General features: G+C 41.6%; 1 protein-coding gene across 4 annotated transcripts in view; it reads left to right on the top strand.

The window, feature by feature from the left end:
• TLCD4 (TLC domain containing 4) overlaps positions 1–16,606 on the top strand; it is a 40,450-nt gene that overhangs the window by 3,520 nt on the left and 20,324 nt on the right. The window contains exon 1 of one of the 4 annotated variants that reach the window (XM_052802421.1): positions 5,120–6,629. The exons of 1 other annotated variant lie outside the window; for it this stretch is intronic. The gene's annotated coding sequence lies outside the window, so the exon portion shown is untranslated. Of the gene's footprint in view, positions 1–5,119; positions 6,630–11,855; positions 12,024–12,228; positions 12,442–16,606 lie in introns of those variants that run through there. 2 more of the 4 variants (XM_052802418.1, XM_052802420.1) reach the window with 2 other exon arrangements.

Below are 16,606 nucleotides of genomic sequence, written 5' to 3'. Positions count from 1 at the left end.
GAGGAAAAGGGCAGGAACCTCTTCGGCTTTGCTGCTGGAAAAATTGTAATGTGGAACCATTTGTCATGTTAAACCTCAGTCATGTATTAAATGAATCTAAATATTATTCTTAGTTTCTGCACGACAATTTCATAGAAGTGATTTGAAAAACAAGGTATGTTATATAAGTAAACTTGATTTTCTGCAGAATATAATTATTTCTTTTTATGTGCTTATGGTGTTTTTAGAAACATAAAGAGCAGTGATATTATGCTCTTTGATTAGAGAAAACCTGAAGACTTCTGACTGGATTTCTGATGATTCTTCTTTAGTATTAGAAATGCAACCTGCATCTGGAAGACACTAGAACAGTAACAACATTGTAGGTGGTGTAGAAAGTTCTGCTGCTGGGAAGGAATGGGATTTTTAATTAAATCAGTGGACTAGACCATTGGGGATCAACTGGGGACAAGATGAAGCAGACAGCTGATAAATATGTAACCTACTGGCTGATCTCACTTGATGGCAGAATTAGGATGATATTAGAGCCAGTCTGTGGCAGAATTTGTCCCTTTTAGCAGCATTTACTTTCAATTACTCTGAGCTAAGTGCAGTTTTACTTTCTTGTGAGTCATTACAATTATAGGAATGTAATCTTAGAAGTCCTGATTTGTATTTGTAATCAATAACATCTGTAATATTGATGTTAACATTACAGTTAGTGCTGTGCTTCCTGGTATAATGGTGCTTCTCATATATATTTAAGATGACTCTCATTTGTTTAGATACAAAGATACAGCATTTGCAAACATTTAAACACTGCTTGTCCTAAATAGCCAAAAAGGTGGAACTAAATTCCCCAAATAATGAGATTTATTCTCTATTAAAATGGAATTATTTCTCCCATTCACATTTGCCATTTTTTACACTTTAATTTCCAGTGGTGTGCTGTGGTGTCTAGCTCTGCTGTCAGTGACAGACAGCAAAGTGGTTGTGAGTTTACACCGTCTCAATAAATAAGGTATCCTTCCCTCCCACTATTTAAAGATTTCCCTGTTTCTGGCAATGCTAAGTTATCTGTATGTAGTCTTTGGAAGTGGGGGAGGAGGTTGTTTTTAGATATTTGTCTGGGTTTAAATACCATGTACGAATTTAGAATCAAAGTAGCAATTTGTAGGGAAAATGTTTTTCTCGAACAGGCATGAGCCACGCTGCTAGCAGATGTTTCTTTAACCTACTACATCTGACAGCATGGCTAGAGAGCCGGTGCACGTAGCTTTGATGACACAAGGTTTGGTAACCATTTGGGCGTGTTCTAAGTGTGATTTTATGATGCGAGGACGTTTGTAGTAGATGGCACTGAAATTACATATTGCATCTTGCTGTAATTACTGGGTAGCATGTTTAGGGAGCAGTCCCTGTAACATAATGTAAACTAATGTTCTTGTATCCATTCAAAAAGCCAGGAGAAAGAGACTACTGTTTCTCATCTTACAAGTACTGAGAGTCCTGGAGGCCACTGGGTGCCTCTGGCCACTCAGCCTGTAAAAATAAGGCCTTTTTTAAAAATACTCCTAAAACCAGATTTGCAGTCTGATACTACCTTCCTGGAAATATATCTTCAAATCTCTTTATAATGTTAAATAAAATTTGCAGGGTGCTTGGGGATTGGGATGTAGGGTTCTCTACATATTCACTGCTGCTTTTGGACTGGGGTTTTCCTGAGCTTTCCATGGGTCTGTAAGGAGGATGAGGAGAAACGCATATTTGTTTAGCCGGTCCTGGATTACTGCTGTCAGAAAACTGGCCACGGCTTGTGCAGGGAGATAGCCTGGTCTCATTTATCAGCTTGTATCAGTGCATACCTCTTCCTCTCTCAGACTGAAAACAGGTGGTTGCGGGGAGGGGGGGTTGCTGCTGCCATCACAGGTCATCTAGATTTCAGTACTCAGCCCTCAGCATTCTTAGGCTTGAGAAAAAGGCCTCTCACCGTTCTACGCTCTCTCCATGCTCTCCTTATGAACATACAAAATGTGTCAGACTTGGTACCCTCCACTGTAAAGACAGGTTCCCGTGTTGAAAGTGAGGACAGTTTTCTGAGCCATTTAGGTTTCTAAAGGTCTATGATTGAATTAATGACATGTTGGAGTTGGGAAGAACTGGTCATATTAAAAGAGAAGAGATTATGTGTTCTGGTTTTGCTCTACACTGTCTTTTATTTTCTTTTCCTCCCGTTTTCCTTGTGTCGTTTCTTTATGCAGTTGTATTTAAAAATATGTCATTTATTGACTGTTGTTTTGGGGATGCTGCCAGGTATGGCTGTAGGTTTGGGGATTTGTCCAAATCCTGTTAAAGTCAATTGAATGTAATGACTCCACTAGCCTTCAATGGAGATAAATTGAATTCTCTCTAGAGTTTGCAAGAGCTGGCCAAGTTATCTCAGCATTTTAATTTCTGTACGTTTTTGTATAATTCTTGCAAGACAAAATATTAACATTTTGACATCTGAAATGCCTTCCATTGCTTCTGTTTAGTTAAAAATATGTAAGATGTCAAGCACAGGAAACCATGTTAACAAAAAGCTGTCAGTTAAAAGTCCAGCTATAGCCAATATAAGTCACCTTCTGCACTACATTTTAACAGTCTAATTATGTGATAACATAAAATTTAAAAAGTTACCCCTCACATTTTTTTCAACAACCACAGGTGATGTGTAACACTGTTGTCTCTATGCTTGACAGTGCAAGAAGAGAATGTTCTTACCTATATTACAGATTACATGAATGTTAGGAAATTATACACCATTTGCATTGGTTATTGTGAATTTAATGCATTGTTAAGGTGTAAAGGGAGTTTGTCGATTCCTGTTGTTGTGAATTAAACAGTGATAATGAGACAATTGCTTAGAGTTAACATGGTATTAATTGTTTTGCTGACTGATGATTAATATATTACTGAAAAGAAAAAAATGTTATGCATGCAGAAACATTTATGAGTTTTCCTTGCAGCTTCTGATTTACTAACATTGACCAAAGACAAATAAATAATAGAAATAATTTCCAAATAGGGATCCTACAAGTGATTTCATATTCTTTTTAGAATACTTTGAAGACAAACTATGTTGTCTTTTTACTTGTACCTTTGTGTTTGAGGACTGGTACAATTGTAAATACAAGCAATTCTTAAGTAGATAATAGTCAAGTGAAGAGCTTGTATAGGCCTTGATTATTATTATTTTTTAAAAAATCTAATTGAGAAACCGTAAACTGCAATCGCCTTTAAAGAGTACTGTACACACAAAGAAAAAAAAAATAGTTTGTTCAAAGTGAAACTGAAGAGTTACTGCCCTGGACTTGTTGTTACCTTCTCCCTTTGGTGTATATTTTTGTAGTTAAGAATCAGATCATGAGAAGCCTTTATTCCTGTAACTTCCACAGCAGTGATGGGGGGATGAAGTACTGTGTTCTTGTCCGGATTATTTTTTTTATTGTTACAACATGCAGGAATTCTTTGGGACAGGCACTATGCAAAAGTCAGATGAAAAGACTGTTCCTGTTTTAAGGAGATTTATTGAAATATGTATTTTTTTGAAGAAAGATTAATTACACAAGGTGCAAAGCATTACCTGCTCCAGCACCTGGCTTCATGTATTTTTCCCTATGATAACTTGACATATAAGAGTTTGTTCAGTGCCCAGACAGCCTGTATACATGAGCATCAAATTTACTGAATTCTGAACATCATGGACTTGCTGCATGGTATGTCTGGCACATCCAGTGAGTCAGAGATGTCCAGTCTAACACTCGGTGCATATGTGTGGAGTACAGCGTGTCCAGAACGCATCTGACTTGTGCACTGCAGGACATGGCATTGGACTAGAACATCTTGGTTTGCATATGTGCAAGTACTGTTGGCCCAAGATACTTTGAATCTGAAAGTTCCCACTTTCAGTGGTGAGATTCCTTTTTCAACTGGGGCGTAATTTCCACGTAGAAAAAGAGGACATCGCCAGAGGAACTCCAGATGTGTAATATCCATTATTCAGCAAATCAAATGAACAGGTGCTGAAATGTTGGCTCTTTAAGCAGTCCCAGTAGAATTATTACAGCAAAATGTGTATGTTTACAATAAAATAAATGCGCAATACTGGGGACCCCCCCCATCCAAGATCTTGTAATTAGTGTATATTACAATGCAATTTTTCTGCATTTTATTCAGTTAGACAATACATTTGGTGCAATTCACAAAGAGACTTTTCAAACGCATTTATAGTGTTTGCATGATACATTTTTATGGTGAAACTCTTCCACCTTAGCATTTTTTTCATATATATCACGTATACAATTAGGATTATTTTTTTATTTTCCTTATTTTTAATTATCCTTGGACTTTATATTCAGTATTTTTCTAATATTCGTAGATACTTGAGTAAGTCGATCTGAGTGAGTGTTGCTTATCAGCAAAAATGTATATGGTGTCATTGGAAGTGGAAACCTAAAAATATCCCCCACTTGATCTGAAAGGCAAGATTCAGTTCTGTGTTTTAGCACTGATGTATTTAAATGTACTGTTTCTTCTCTTTTTGTATCTTTCTTACCAGGACTGCTGTCTTAAATCTTAGGTTTGGAAGTTACAGTACAGAGCATGATCTCCTTCATATGGCTAGAATTGCACAGAGGGACAGAAATCTGTTTCTATGAAATAACATGCAGATCAAGGCTTTAGAGAGGGGGGAAATCACTAGACCTGCTGATATCAATGGAGACTAAGAATTAAACTCTAGGTAAGAATCTATAATAGTGCCAATACAAAATTTGCAAATAATTACAATATTAACAAGTAGCACTGCTAAAAGCAGGGTCTTTGCTAGAAGACATTATTAGCAATAAAAGAAAAATGAATAGTACATTCTGGGGCTCCTAAACTGACAAAATTAGGACATAAAGTATGTTTCCTTTTGAAACAATGTATTACACCACTTTAATATCTACCCCAAAATATGAAATTAAAAAGCTTTAATATTTAAGAGATACCAATTTTAAAATCATGTTGTTCTCTGAAAAATATAATTATTACAAGTATTATTGAGTACTGTATTTGAGAACTATGTGAAAAACAATTCATTGTTTTTTTCATGGATTTCAACAGCATTTAGACATATATAATGTGAGTGTGCACCAGGTTTCATTGTTTCCTTGTGCTGCTAAGTAATTTTCCTTCCTTGTTTCCTCAAGGCTTTCACAGATCAACAGAGGATGGGAAAATCGCTAAAAATGATAGACAAATTTTTGCAAAATCTTAAAAATTGACAGACAGAGGAAACTATATTGTCCGAAGAAACTACTTAACCTTTTCAAGCTAATAAAACTGCCATTAAAATATCTTAATAAACCATTCTTTCCGCACTGTAGTGCGTGCTGAAAGAGGCATAGTTAAATGCTGTGCAGCTGCTATGGCATGTGCCAAAGTTTAGGCTGATCTAAGCGAGGCTTAGAAGCTATCTTTAGCGTACAGATGAGTGATACTATCCCAAGAATGCACTCTGTCTTTTACCTGATGTGCTGCTCCTGAAAATCTGATGCTATCATGTAAAACAAAATACCTAGTATCAACAAGCACTGTTTTGTTCTCTACTTGAGTTATGCTGATTTTAATTAACAGTCTGAACGTTAAAAAAAAGCATTGCTTTTTGACCCTTTGCATGTTGAATTGTTGGGATATAATTTGGTTTTAGCACTGCTTGGCACCAGTTTCATGCTTTTCAATTGTATGCCATTACAAAGTACATCATCTTTCATTTTCTGCTGTTCTGACATCATCAAATTCTAGTCACTACCCTGTTCTACAGTGCTGTTGTTGCTAAGAGCCTCGACTCTCAGAAGGCAAAAGGAAATATGTGCATGTGAAGAAAAGAATCTGATATTATTTCAGGCTTCCTCCTGCTGTTTCTGGTGTGCTCCATCTTGGAGATTAGGGAACCGAGAAGTTATGTTAATCTCAAGAGCTCTCTGGTTTAAGCCTTTGGGAATGGAATGCTTTCTAGACCCTCAGTTTGTTGATCCCAAAGACGCACCCAGGTGCAGCTTTGTTTACTGAAGAGCGAAGGACACACTTAACAAAGCTGCAGTACTGCCTCTGTTATAGTCCTTTGTGCAGGCACATGGGAGGAAAGAAAATGCATGGAGGAATGTGAGGTGGACAGTGAAGGAAGCCAGGGGAGGATGACTGTGGGGAGGAAGAAAATAAAGTGACAGAAAAGGAAAAGGTGATAAGAAAATAGAGGATAAAGTGGGAGAGGGGAAAAAGAGAAGACAAAATGACCTGGAAGAGGAAAAAAGAGATGGCGTTCTGCGAGGTCTGTGGATCATATTCAGCACATCTGTCTTAATGCACTTTGATGTTTTGTCATAATGCTGACATGGTGCATCGGTGTAGCGGTTTGTAATGCAGCATAACAAACTCAAAATCTGCTGTTTTACAGGTCCTCAATAGCTTCTGAATGGTTATAATCAGGACAATAATACCAATAGAAAGGGTAATGCTGCAGGTGAGGTGTAACTAGATGAAACAGACAGCGTGTGACGAGAGATGAATTGAGAAGACAGGAAAACTGGAAGAAAACTGATGAAGGGAGGCTGATGCAGGAAGAGGTTAGTGACCGGACAGCTTTCCAGAAACATGCCTTTGTTCCATTACTGAGAGTAAATACTACCAGCAGAAATGCTATTTCAAATGGGGAGGTGACGGGAGCTAGGAAAGCTAAACTAACTGATCTAAGGTGAAAAAGGGAGGGTGTGTTTAGAGAAAGTAAACTCAAGGAGGGGAAAGTGAAGGTATTGTTTAGTACACTGCTACCTAAAAATGTGACAGGATATGTTACAGTGACCTATGCTGGAAAGGTAAGACTCACATTCTGTAGCACTCAGTCTGAGTAGATACAACACAGTATGCATCAACACACAAAACGTGTCTGCTGTTTGGAAAATGAAGATAACACATTTCCTTCAGGAAAGCATACAGCTCAGCAACTGTTAACTGGGTACATGCAGGGTGTTTAGAAAAAAACAAAGCACACAGATTCACTCTGTTTTTTCTATGCAAATTTTTTGGGGGGAGGGAGGATTTTTTAGAAATGGAATCTTTTTTTTCCTTTTCCATTCACTGTTTTCCTGCTATTTTTCAGCTTTTTTGGCTAAAACCAAATTCAGATCCTTTCTTTTCAGTCTCTTTTCAGTCGTCTTGGGCTTTCTGAATTAAATGCTGCAATATTAGCTGCCTACAGTTACTGTGATTGGACTCCATGGGTGGCCTGAGCAATTTTCAGACAATGGAGCCGGTTCTTTTCTCACTCACACCAGTGTAACTCGTTGGCTTCAGTGGAGTTACTCTTGATTCACAGTGTAGTGAAAGGAGAATTGTACTTGCTCTTTCATATGTTCTTTCATCTCCACAATATTTTTGCTTACATGTATAATTGATTTTCTGGGAATATCTCCTGCTGCTGACAGGTAGACCTACGAACTTCCTAAGATAGAAATAAATTTAAGCATTTTTTAGGTCACTGAGTTCAATCCACTGCTGCTACAACACCATGTTATATAATTTCTTTCATAAACTGATCAGGCTTTAAACATTCATTAAGACTCTATTCCAACTACAGTTGTCAGAGAGAAAGGTTAGTCATGTCCTGGGTAAGTTCAAAACCACAACTGAAATAGTTTTCAAATGTTCTAAAAGTATTTTCCTTTCTCACATATGCCTCACTTTTCAGTACAGCAACCATGATAAAGGCTTCATTCTTGGCAAAAGTAGGCTCAGCTCTGAGAAAGCAGGATTCTGAAATTACATGTGTACTTAGGAAAGGGTACTGTGTAGTTTTCTGTTCATGGTCACATACCTCTCACAGATTTTAGTGGGAGTTACGAGCAGTCATCTGACAACAAATTTTTACCATACCTGAAGTGCCACCCTGAAAGTAATTACAGGAGAAGCTTATGCAACAGGTGTACACAACTTGGCTGAGGATGGATTACTGCAGACTGCAACTTACTTACATTGGTCTACCTTCTCGTTACCACCCTGTCTTAGCAGACCCTGTGCATTTCAGCAGAATTTGTTCCTCATTTATGGAATTCCTGGGCCTAATTGGCATGAAGCTGAAAATGATCAATATAACCAAGAAGTTTAATTGTAATTAAGGCATAGAGGAAAAGCAGAGTCCAATTTTTCTCTTACATAGTGTCAATAAGATGATTCAGCTGAAGCCAACAGAATTATGCTGTTATCTGTGAATGCTACTGTGATACCTCCATGTCCTTCTTACCTTCCCTATGGTCGTTCAGCATATGTGCCCTCTATTGACATGGAATAGAATTTTATTTTTCGCCCTGCATTCCTCAATATCTGTTCTACACCTCTCCTTAGCAAGCCCGTTGCCTATACTTCCCTGCTGAAGCTTGGCTTCAGAAGTTGCATTTGTTACTGGGGTGGTTCTTGACAGTTACCATTTAGCAGTGGCAACTGTGGTTTGCAGCTGCTGGAAAATGGAGGCTGCACATTACAAGAAAGTGAGGAAGAGGTGTATTAGTTGTGAAAGCCAGACTGTGATCGCTGTATAGCAAGCAGTGGGCTGTGATGCTACTCTGGTGACTGTTTATCCCACCCATTGGCTACTGTATTTCTGATGCAGAAATAGGTGCACAAGTTGCATCATGCAAATACAGTAATCCTCATACTTTTAGGACTAACTAGAAGTGTTCAAAGTAATTGTGTGGTAAGTTCATGCAACACTTTGTAGGAGTGGTAGAGTACTCTCGGTTTTGTTGGAATTGCTTTGCACATGCAATACAGGCCTCGTGTGTTTGCTCTGAGGATCTCTTTGGGATTGCTGGACATGGGACATCCAAGGTGAGGCTGCTGCACATACGCAGTAACATCCAACCTGCTGAGATTATTAGATACCAACAATCCCAGGTGTACTGGCAGTTCTCAGAATCTTCCTGGGGAACATTTCTGGTTGGAAAAGAGGACAGACAACCAATCTACAGCAACCTGGAATTATGGTAGCCATATCTAACCATGTCTACAGGCCTCCCTTCTACTGCAATGCCTTCATACCCCCATAGCCAGTTCTCTTTTATCTGCAAATTCTCTTTATCAAAAATGTGAGAGATATCCTGCTGTACGCTCACATGGAGAGCAGCTGCCAGCCAGGAATCCTCAGTGCATCACCATTCTCGGCTTACAGTCAGCAGTGCTCAACCCAGCACGTGTTGTTGGGCTGTTGAAAGATGGCATTATGGCCTCTGGTCATGATCTGCTGCGTACATGGCAACGTGCTGATCATGGGCCAAGGAGAGAGCAGTGAGGCAGGTCAAACTCGTTTCTTTCACCCACGCAGCACACCGGGACGAAAGAATTGTTTGGTAGGCTGTGTGAGAGACAGGCCTGATAGGGAGGTTTGGGGAGAGTCTGGTTTGTCTTCTCTGACATGCTTCCTAACCTGTAAGTGCATAATGGTGATGGGCTATTTTGAGGCTTAGAGCTCTGATAGGTGGTCTCTGGCAGAGTTATCTGTTCACTTTAAGACATTACCACTCTCAACTATCTGCTTTACCCTGCTGCTAGGTATTACCACAGTCTTATGGTGGAGACTCCAGGTCACAGGCTGGCGTATTAAAAAGCTGCCTACTTTCATTTTTGTGCTCTGCTAGAATGATCATGACCTCACGCAGCTGGGAGAAATAACATCATAAAACATGGCAGCTAAATCTGCCAGAGCTTGTTGTTCGAGGCTTTGGTTCTTAACCATGAGTGGGAAGAGTCCTTGCCTGCACCTGCAGGCCTGAAGACAACCATTCCTGCCTTCACCGCCACTGCAGATCCTCTGTCACCCCAGAGGTCCACTGTTTGTCCATATGGAAGACTGTTGTCATAGTTGTTACAACTTAAGAGGGCAAGCAGTATGTATAGAGAAACTTCAAAGTCAGTGATACTGGATTAAGCAAAAAGTGAGGACTGTTCTTTGGAAGGTGAATTACTGAAGAAAAAATTCTCTTAAAATTTTTATAGTTTATGTCATCTTGAAAGTGGTTTATGATCCCACTATGCAGTTCTTCGGTTTTAGTGGCTGTTCTGTTTCACTAAAACCTGTAGACATAGTAGAAAATAGGTTGAAATCTTCCTTTATATGAGGAATAAAATGATACGACATCAGAGTAAAAGATGAGGTTTTTTATCCCAATTTCACTAAGAAATTGTGTTGATATGATGTTGCTGTCTTTATTTGTCCATCTGTTTGTTTCTGGAATAGAAGAAGATTGGAAGCAGGAATGGGATCTCCTCCTTCACTCAGCTAAGACTGTCTTGTGGAGTTTTGTTAATAAAAATCAGTTTAAAAGCTGGTCAACCACAAGACACAAGTCCATAGGAAATCAAACTTCAGTAGTTCGATGTCTACACAAACACTTATCCGGCCATTCATTTATGTTCAGCAATGGATTAAGCCAAGATGGCTTGAAACAGTTATAGATGCTGGTGGTGTGCCCTGCCTAACTCCTCCAGGTTACCATTTCTACAGCAGGAATGGCTCCGTTTCTCATTAATCAGTACCTGAGTTCCTGGATCTTGCAGACCGGCATATTAAGGTAAGCCAACATGAGTTTCTGTTCAGGCTTAAGCCATAGCATTCTTGCTGTGGGAGACATCCTGGAAGAGAAAATAGAGTATATAGTTGGGGTAGATTTCTTTGTCAGCCGCAGCTTAATCTAGTGCGAGATATATATGAATACCTTCAACATTCTGTTGCTTGAGAGAGGAGAAATTTTAAATTATTGATCTGAAAGATCAGGAATCCTTAATGGAAAGGGAAAGTTGAGGTAGTTTAGGTTGTATATGATAGTAGAAGCATGCCAAGAGGAAGAGAGTCCTGACCATTACGCTTTCTAGTTGGTAAAAATCTTAAGTCCATTCATCATCATAATATGTAGTTTTGTCAACATAATTTTGCTTCTCTTTGATTCTTCAATACCATACAACGGTTCAAAAGTGTAAAACGAAAAATAATTTGACAAAAATCGCAGCATTTAATTTAAAAAATAGCAAGCGTCAGCAATACCTGTTCTCCGTACGACGGGTGTGTTACCGATGACCCTGTGCCGTACTGTGCTATCGAGGAGTGCCTGAACGGATTCCTGGGGCACAGTCACATCAGCATTTTTCCCGTGATGTGTTTTAGACAATGGGGCTCTATAAATGAAGGGCGCAGTGACTGAAATGTCGTTGGAAAGTGAGATGCTCTACCTAACAGGAATTTTTCCTCCCCCAACACGTAAGCCCTCCTCAGCCATGTGCATTTAGCAGAGTCCGGGGACCTGTGCGTCCATCGTGGCGTACGGGCACCGGCTCTGGCAGCGAGCAGAGGCGGCGGGCAGGCTCCCAGGCTCGCCATGGCAGCCGCGGCACCGGGGTGGCCGGCGGGACGCTGCCCGGCCGCGGACTCCCTCCCCGCCGTGCCGCCCTGCCGCCCTGCCCGCACGGGCGCTCGCCCCTGCGCGCTGTTACGGCGGCTTGAAGGACGGTCCCGGGTGATTGATTTAGTTTCGTGAACGCCACGTTTGCCCAGCCCGCGCCTCGGGTGCCGCGCCGGCTGCGGCTGCCAGCCCGCCGCTTCGGAGCCCCGTGCCTGCGGCGCCGGGCGGCGCGGGACGGGGCGGGGGCGCGCCCCACACCCAGCCGCTGAGGCCCGCGGGGGTGAGGGGCAGGGGGAGCTGCTGTGGAGAGGGGGGGCGGCGGCCGCCAGCGCGGGGCGGGCGGGAGGGGCCGGGGGAAGCCGCCTTCCCCTCAGAGGCGGCGAGCGGAGCCCGGCGGCAGGTGGCGGCGGCGGCTCGGCCCCTTTAAGGCTACGCCTGCCGTAACCCGATCATCGCCGCAGCCGGAGCCCCCGCCGCCACCGGCGGAGCATCCTGCGGCTGGGAAGGGCTGTCCCGTCCCCGCCGCCGCGGGGAGGCATGGCGGCGGCGCGGCCCCGGTAGCCCCGCTCCCAGGTGCGGCGGGCGCGGGGGGGGAGGGAGGGGGGCTGCGGGGCCGGCGGGGCGCTGAGGGGCCGGGGCTCGCGGGCGGGCGGTGCAGCCCCTTCCCCCTGCCCCCGCGGGGCTGCGCGGAGCGGCCCCTTCCCTCCCTCCGTCCTTCCCTCCGTCCGCGACGGGCCGCCCCCCCGGCGCGGCGCCGCCCCCGGGGGCCGCGGGCCGCGGGCCGCAGCCGGCGGCGCTGGCCGCCCTGACAGCGCAAAGTGCAGCGGCTGCCCCCGTCCTCCCGCCGCCCCGACAGCGGTAGCGGGTGGCCGCGGCCGGAGCCAGCGCGGCGGCTGCGTGCGGCGGCTGCCTGCCTGCCGGCCGGCCGGCGCTACCGCCGCGGGCGGGCACGGTGTGAAGGGCGGGCGCCTCGGCTGACGGGGAAGGCTAGGTAATGCCCGGCTCGGGGGGAGCGCCCGGCGGCTTCTGGTTAGCGCTGCGCTGCGCGGGAGTCTGCCTGTTAGGGTCCCTCCGCGCCCCTGCGGCTCGGTACCTCCTCCGAGTTTGGGGGGGGGGGGGGGGGGTGTGTGTTTCTCCTCCCTGTTGCTTTGCGACTGCAAACTTCTTGCAGGGTTTGAGGAAATTGATGTAGGTAAATGATACCGCAGCGCACAGCTCACCCTGTTTACCCTGCCCTTATAAAAAGGGTGCCTGATCTGCTAGTTGCTTTGGTGTTTTAAAAGCAGAAAGCAAAGTGGAGTTTGGGCTGTGAACAGCCGTGCGGAGAAAAGGGAATGGCTTATGATGTGAGTAGCTTGAATTTTGTTGCGTTTCTCCTTAATGCTGCTTACTGAGCTAGGTAAGATACCAAACGCAGTACGTCTAATCTAATTGGAGCAATAGAAACTACCGTTCAGAACCAGCAGCACAGCAAAACTCAAGCACTGCAGATGTTTTATTACTGGGCTTATTATAAAACGTGCAAACAGTCAGTAGTCCCACGTTGCTCTCTGCAAATTAGCGTGGCAAGTTTTACAACGATTGGATTTGGCTTTCAGTTTTAAACAGATTGGATGATAGGGCTGAATGGGATGTCCTGGTATCACTAGCAGCTTTAGGGTGTAATCTTGTTTGCAAATTGATCCAACTCATCCTTGAAGAAAGTAAAGGTTGCGGGCCTTACACCTTCCTCTACGCTTCCTTCTTATGTCTTGTGGCTATATGGTTGCATTTCTTACTTTTATGGTGTGAAAAATTGAAGTGGAAACAGTGAAATGAGAACATAAATGCTAAATGCCATTGATGGTACAACGCTTGGTAACTCTTCTGTTCCTTTATCCTCCTTCAGTTAAGTGCTGGCTTGTTTCTCTCAGAAGTTCGTAATGGTTTCATATTGGGGTGAATGAATGTTGAGTCTTAATATTGTTGGTTTTTTTTCTTCTATATTTCAAGCAGAAACAGAATTGCAGGAAAACCACAGCATGTTAATGGCAGATGAAAAGAGCTTATTTTCAGCTCTTACTGAGTATGATTGAAAAGCTGTGTTATTAGCTTTTTCAAAATTGCTGGGGTCAATAGAGCAATTTGATACTGCGCTAGACATGTGTAAGTAATAGCTTGCTGAAAATTGTTAGTTTCAAGTGCTTGCTGATATTTGTTTACTTAAAGACTACACTGAAAAGCTGCAAGAGTCAAGTTCTGATCACTTGTAATTACTGTCAAACTGAATGGTTAAGGCAGTAATTTTGGGTAAGCCAGGAAAAGACCACTGCTAAAAAACTAATCGTGAAAACCCTACCTGGATATAGTACTTTTTTTCCTGGATTACAAAGTAGTTACACTAAACCTCCCTCCCCACCCAGCTCTTCCACTAGCTCAAAAACTGTATCAGCTGACTGAATGGTAATCAATGACTATGCAGTTTGGGCGATAAAGTGTCTGCTCATATATAATCCATGAAGTTCTGTATCTTGATCAGACTTTGCTGGACAGCTATAAAAAGATACTGGGGCAGAAAAACACAGTATAGTTGAAGCCGCCTTTGGTTTTGTCCATTGTCCTCAGGGCAAAGAAATCGTATATAATCGGAAGCTTACTATGTTTCTTTTAAGTGATAAGCTTTGGTTCAACAACATGAATAAATTTTCTTTTAAATAAAAAGAAAATCTGGTAAACAACAGTTAATTTTCATGTTAAATAGGATATAGTTGAAAACAACTTAGAGATATGAGGAAACGTTTGTAGCTGAACTGTTCTTCCATCTCACATGAAACACTGTGTTTATACCTGGTCCTTGAATTGAATTAAAATACAGCACTTTTTTAATTTGCCTAAGTAAAACATGAAATTATTCCTGGACTTGGTACTTAATGTACTTAAACAGCATCTTGATAAGCATATATGAAATCACCTTCTGAAATCAGTCTTGCAAAACTCTTACAAGTATCCGTGAGACCAAACACAGAGGCTGGGTGACTAGTTTCTTCTCTGCTACCATCGTACCTTTCTCCTTCGTGGGCATTATGGTTCTGTACTTGCTGCTAAAACTTCTGAGAGATACAGGTACATAATACTTCTGAAAGTCAGATCATGCACTTTCCACACAAGTACTTTTTCTTAAAACGACTTCCCTGTACAGGCTTCTTAGAAGAAGGATTAGCTCTTCTAATGCATTTCTTGCAAGGGATGGTTGGGAGTTTTTTTGTTTAATTCCATAATCTCCTGTACTAAAATGAACACCTGTCACACACTGAAATGTCACTTATAAAATCTTCTGGTACTAAGGAAACAAAACAAAACATGGTTTTCTTTTGTCCAGGAGGTTATGTCGGTGTCTTTGAAAGTCAGAGGTACTAGTATAGTCATTGCAGATGAATAAAATTGGTAGCATCATAAGAATTGCTATATTTTAGTCAAAAGAATTAAGTAGGTGTGACTGATGTTCAGTGGTTTTGCTATTTTTCTGAAGAGAATTGTCTTCAACATGCATTTTGGCTTCCTTCACTTTAGGAATTAAACCAACTGATTTTTTTTCCTTACGTGGTCCAAGAGAGGACTTGCTTACTACAAATGAGATGATGTAATAACAAAGTTTTGGGCCCAGGAGTAGAATCCGGAATGGACACTGTACAGTGCTTATCAGTGAGTTTAAACTGGAAGATATAAAATTGAGTTGATTGTTTTATTCCTTCAAATGGAAAAGTTTTAGAAAATCAAGCTTAATGCCCGTTGTCTCTAGTACTTTAAACTGTCTAAAAAGTGCATAAAATTTGATTTGTATTTTGTATCTTCTTGGTCAGTGGAGGCAAATGGAGAAGTACGTGGAGAACAGTGTAAAAAGTACTTGAGAGAATACTGAATATTCAGGATAGTATTTGAAATTGGAAGTTTTAATAGACTAACATTAAAAAGTATGGAAGACTAGTATGCTGCTGAATTAGAACAGGTCATCAGATAAACAACTGGAATGAACCAGAGTTTGTTGCAATGCACTGTAGCATGTGTACATTAAAATTTTAGTTTGGAGTAAAAACACCCTTAGGAACTGAATCTTCTGATCACCCCCACTTACTGCCCTTTGGTTTGTGTTGCATAGCTGTCGCAGAGCAGGCAGCTGGTTTCCTTTTGGGTTAAACTGAGCAGGAAGATAGGCCCAAAGAGCACATCAAATATGATCTAACAGCTGCGGAGTCCCTAGGACGGGATTAAAGCTGGTCTGAAGTAAACACTTGAAATCCATATGATATGGATGCTGGTTTCACTCAGCAAATCTGCTGTTATTTGTCCTGCATTCTGCTTCTATAGCTGTAGCTTTTCCTGTGGGTACTAGTCGGAGGAAGTTTTCAGATAATTCACTTTCTCTTTTTACTCTTCAATTCTGGGCAAGAAAAAAAGAAAAGAAAGAGGAGGAGGGAAAAGAGTTTGAGATCATTGAACCTTCTGCTTTGAAATCTTTGAAGACAGAAGTTGTGTTTTTTCCTGATCTGTAATACACCTTTTGTTAAAGTTCTAAGTTTAAATGCAAACTGTGTTTCAATATACTCACCATTTACACCACCAAGCGAGAATATTGTACCTAGTTTTTTAAAAAGTTATTATTTTAACTGGTGGACTCTTCCTTTTTTTTTTTTCCCCTGAAGTTCAAGTTTCTTTCCATCTGCAATGCAGATACAATTTCAAAAATCTAAGGCATGTTCCCTCATTCTATACTGCATGTGAACTGAAGGTGGACATAAGTGTACTGTATAATTGTATCAGTTTTTGCTGACCATTAGGTTGGTGCAGTAACATCAAATTATGCTAGCCTGTAAGCCTTCATTTTATTTTTATATATTTTCTTCAGTAAAACTAAAATAAGTGACAGCAGTTATTTTAAATGGCTATTAAAATAATTATTTAAATATTTTAAATAAAGCCATTTGGCTTTTTTTCCTTTTTCTGTTCAACTTAATACAAATTTACTTTTTATGAGTTTGTAACCTTTGCCCGTCTTGGAATATAAAACACTTCATGACGCCATCAAACCAGAGATGTATGTCAGAAGTTTGTGGCTTCTGGGAAAATATCGTTCTGTCTTGCAAAATACTGGCGACTCAGGAGAAATGACCGAAGCATTT

Source organism: Harpia harpyja, chromosome 11 (assembly GCF_026419915.1).
Source record: "Harpia harpyja isolate bHarHar1 chromosome 11, bHarHar1 primary haplotype, whole genome shotgun sequence".
Classification (NCBI taxonomy): Eukaryota; Metazoa; Chordata; class Aves; order Accipitriformes; family Accipitridae; genus Harpia; species Harpia harpyja.
Note: the sequence above shows the minus strand (reverse complement) of the source record. Positions and strands in the feature narration are given on the sequence as shown.